General features: G+C 40.3%; 1 pseudogene; it reads right to left on the bottom strand.

The window, feature by feature from the left end:
- Positions 1-702: 702 nt before the first annotated feature.
- The window catches only part of LOC103203669, a 50821-nt pseudogene continuing 47137 nt past the window's right edge, over positions 703-4386 (bottom strand).

Below are 4386 nucleotides of genomic sequence, written 5' to 3'. Positions count from 1 at the left end.
CATTTTTTTTTTTTTAACAATTCCAATACCAGCCATCCCTCCTATAGCACTCTCTACTTCTCTTCTGGATTGAATAATTCTTTGCAATGGTCTCACAGAACTCACTCACAGACCATAATTACAGTAAAGTGGTTTATTAAGGAAGTAACAGAGTACAATCTGGACTTATGAAACATTCTGGTAAAGTCTGGAGGGCTTCCTCTAAGAGGAAAACCTATACTTTCTTCTTCAGTTGCCTGGAAGCTCTCTCAGCTCTTCTCGCCCTTGCAAGGAAGCAGGTTCTTCTCTCTGCCATAGACACTCCCTCTCAGCCATCCAGGCCTCTTCTCATTCTCCTGAGGACAGGTTCCTCTCAACCCTTGAGGTGAGGCTTCTTTCAGAGACCTAAGGACAGGTCTCTCTAAGGACAGCTCCTCTTGGCTATTCAGGACAGGCTCTTCCTGGCCCTGCTGTCTGTTATCACCAAATCTATTGCTGGGTCCCTTCTGGGTCTCTCACTATCTTAATTGTTACAGGTCTTGCCCCACATTACACCTCTTTTAGGAGGGTCCTTGCTTCCTCTCTCTCTGCTTCCTCTCTCTTTTTTTCTTCCTTCTGCTTTTCCCCCTTCTTTCTGTCTGGAAAATCTCTGTGAGGCTGGCTGTATATGCACACAACTCCTGGTCAATTTCAAATCATGGTCTCCCCCGGAGGGGGCCAAACCTGATAAATCCCCTCTTGGTAAGCCACAGACTCTTCCTTTGCATAGTAGGCTATATTCACCTCATTTGTGAAGTCTATAGTCACTTCATTTGCATCGTAATCATAGGGGAGGCTGCAGCCCCAGGCTAGATAAAAAGTGTCAAACCATAAATAGCTTATAGCTTACCCAGAAAATACCAATCAACCTGGACAAAAGTAGCGCTCCTCAGGGCTTAATGGAAAAATCTCTCAAGCTGGTTTTCCAAAAAACCAAGGCAATCGACCACATAAAAAATTCATTTTACCACAGTGGTAGACTGCTAGCTGAAAGGGTGTCTGTTCAAACCCACCTTGAGCTACCTTGGAAGCAAGACCTGCCAATCTATTTCACAAAGGTCATAGCATTGAAAACCCTGTGAATCAGTTCTGCTCTGCACACTTGTGAGTAACATGAGTTGGGATCAAGTTGATGGCAATGACCAAAAACAACAACAAAGTCACCCCAAACTGACATTGAAAATAAGAAGACAATGATGAGGGCTTCTTATATAGCCACACTATTCTATTAATATAGGGATATTGCTGAGAAATGGTTCAAAAGAAGATTGGTTGTTTTCACTAATCTACAGAATTATTTAAGAAAGATCAATTACCTTAATACAGCCATCTGTGTTAGGCTGTAATAAGACTATGTAGGTCATGTCCTTATATAGGCTGTGTGTATGTGTGTGCGTATCTTTCAACTGTAATATGTACAAACATTGCAAATTCATCGATGATGCCTTTGTGATCAATTCTGAGCATCACACATTAATAAAACTACATGTTTCTAGAAACCATGCTATTGTAAGAATTACTGAAAAAACTGGGTATGTTGAGCCTGCAAAATTTTTGACTTGGGGATGTCATGTGAAAGGGAAAAAAGACTTATTCTGAGAAACTTCACATGAAATAAGTAAAAACAATACATAGAATTTTCAAAATGATAGAAATTATATATTAATATTTAGCCAAACTTCAGCTCTTAAGATGTAACTTGATAGAATGGACCTCAAATTATGGTATATACCTGTCACCAGAAACAATGAGACTAGGAATAAAATTATCATTGGTGCAATAAATACTGGAAAATGGATTCTTGTGCTGAATTGGCAAACTGAAGAAACTCTATAGATTTCTTTGACTCTTAAATTATAATTTTATGACCTAAAATCGTCACAATTGAAAGGCTAATGGTTTCACCTACAGGAATTGAATTTTTCCTTAGCCAAACCTTCTTCCCCTCCTTGCAGTCTAAAATTCTTTAAATACAAGATACAAGGACCCTATTGGCACAGGACTATTATAAAATGATAGGAAGAAATTCTTAAAAGTCAATAGCATTTACATATTTGCAGATCCCTCTATTTAAGATATGATTTAGGGTGTTAACAAAATCAACATTGCTACCTTATAATCAGTATGACCAAAGAGCATATCACCTAAAGAACTGAAAATCAGAGACAGGGGGTAACAGAGGTAAAACTAATTTGGATCCCTCTCATCTTTTTTTTTTTTTTGTGATTTGGGTGAATTTACAGAGCAAATTCGCTTTCCATACAGCAGTTCACATACACTTTGTCTCATGACATTGACCATAATTCACCACAATACAACAGCTCCCCTCCCACTTCCTCCTGACAGTCACCTGTTCCCTGTGTCCATCCCTCCATGCACCCCTGGCCCCTGAGCTGTCACCCTGTGCATAAACACAGTACACTCTCCACTTCATAGACATACTTACTAATTCAGTCCCTTCTTTCTCCCATGATTGTTCTCTCCAAGGAGTGACTCTACCTCAGGTAAATGTTCAACTCCTATGCCTATCTTTTGTTTGGCTAGAAGCCGCAGGTGTGGGTTCAATTCCAGACCTGAAAGGCAGCTAGGGGCCATAGTATCAGTGGTTTCAACAGGCTCTATCAGACCAGCAAACCTGGTCCCCCTCCCATTTCTTTTTCACCCAAATGATTTTGAGTTTTGTTCCACATTGTTCTCCCTCTCTATCCAGGATCTCCTATATAGATCCCCCCTAGTGGTTGACAGTGGTAGCTGGACACCATCTAGTTCTTCTGGTCTCATAGTTGTATAGGCTGCGGATCACATGGTGTACCAGTCACAAGGACTAATTATTTCCATGAAGCTTTGCTTTCTTCATTCCCTTTGCTCTGGCTGAGGAGAGACCCATTATTGTATCGAGATGGTTGCTTGCAAGCTTTTAAGATCCTAGTCACTATTTGCCAAAGTAGGAGGTGGAACAATGTACTGTGTAGTATGTTATGCCAATTGAACTTGATGTTCCCTGTGACTATGGTCCCAAGCTCACAGGTTTAACTACTTGGTCCCTCTGGGTAGCTGGCCATGACCAAGAAGTAACTTTAACCTTGTCCCTTGTCAGCTCTACCCTACATCTGGGAATTCAGAGCATACAAATACACTTATAAGACCATTGGTTGTCAACCCTATACATGGTCTTGGGTACACTCTCCACTTCATAGACATACTTACTAATTCAGCCTGTCCACCCATCTATCCACTCGTATACCTATGTTTGCCTTCACTGATAATACAGTACTGTATGTGCAAAAGGTTCATCTTTGTTGTCTGTACCTCCCATGCACCTCTTTGTCTTCCTCTTCCTCAATGCCACCATGTTGATCACTCACATTTGGTACAATGCCCTTCTCTTCATCCAAATCAATACTAAACTCTACCTATCTAACAGTGGTCCATACCCTTCCCTCCCACTCCTGGTAACCAACAAAGAAAATTTCTTTCCATAGATAAACCTTTCCTTGACTTTTACAATAATGGACTAATACAATATTTGTACTTCTGTGATTGACTTATTTCACTCAGCATAATATCCTCCAAGTTCATTCAAGTTATGCAGTGTTTTGCAGATTCTAGATAATTTTTCAGGGTTGCATAGTATTCCATTGCATGTATGTACCAAAGTTTGGTTATCCATTCCTCAGTTTATGGACACCTAGGTTGTTTCCATCTTTTGGCTATTATAAATAGTGCTGTGATGAACATGGATGTGCATAGGTCTGTTCTTGTCATGGCTCTCACATCTTTAGAATATATACCTAGTAATGGAATGGCTGGGTCAATGATATTTTAATTCCAACTTTTTAAGGAATCATCATACTGCTTTCCACAATGGTTGTACCATTTTATAGTCCCATCAGCAGTGCATGAGAGTACCGATCTCTCCACATCCTCGCCAACATTTGCTATTTCTGTCTTGTTGAACTTTGCTACTAGTGCTGGAGCAAGATGGTATCTCGTTGTTTTGATTTGCATCTCTCTAATGGCTAGTGGAGAGCTCTGGTAGCGTAGTGCCTAAGGCACTTGACTGCTAATCAAACCCACCAGCCACTCCTCAGAAGGAAGATGGGACAATCTACTTCCGTAGTGATACTGCCTCAGAAACCCAAGGAGGGGTCGCTATGAATCGGTGCGACTCAATGGCACATAACAACAACAACAATGGCTAATGATTGTGAGCATTTCTTCATATGTTTGTTGACCACATGAATATTCTCCTTATTGAAGTGTCTATTCATGTCTTCTGCCCATTTTTTAATTGGATTGTTGTCTTTTTGTTATTGAGGTGTTGGAATTTTCTATAAATTCTAGAGATAAGTCCATTGTCAGATATGT

Source organism: Orycteropus afer, unplaced genomic scaffold (genome assembly GCF_000298275.1).
Source record: "Orycteropus afer afer isolate SDZICR_OR568_19922 unplaced genomic scaffold, OryAfe1.0 scaffold00221, whole genome shotgun sequence".
Lineage (NCBI taxonomy): Eukaryota > Metazoa > Chordata > Mammalia > Tubulidentata > Orycteropodidae > Orycteropus > Orycteropus afer.
This window is presented reverse-complemented; position numbering and strand designations above follow the sequence as displayed.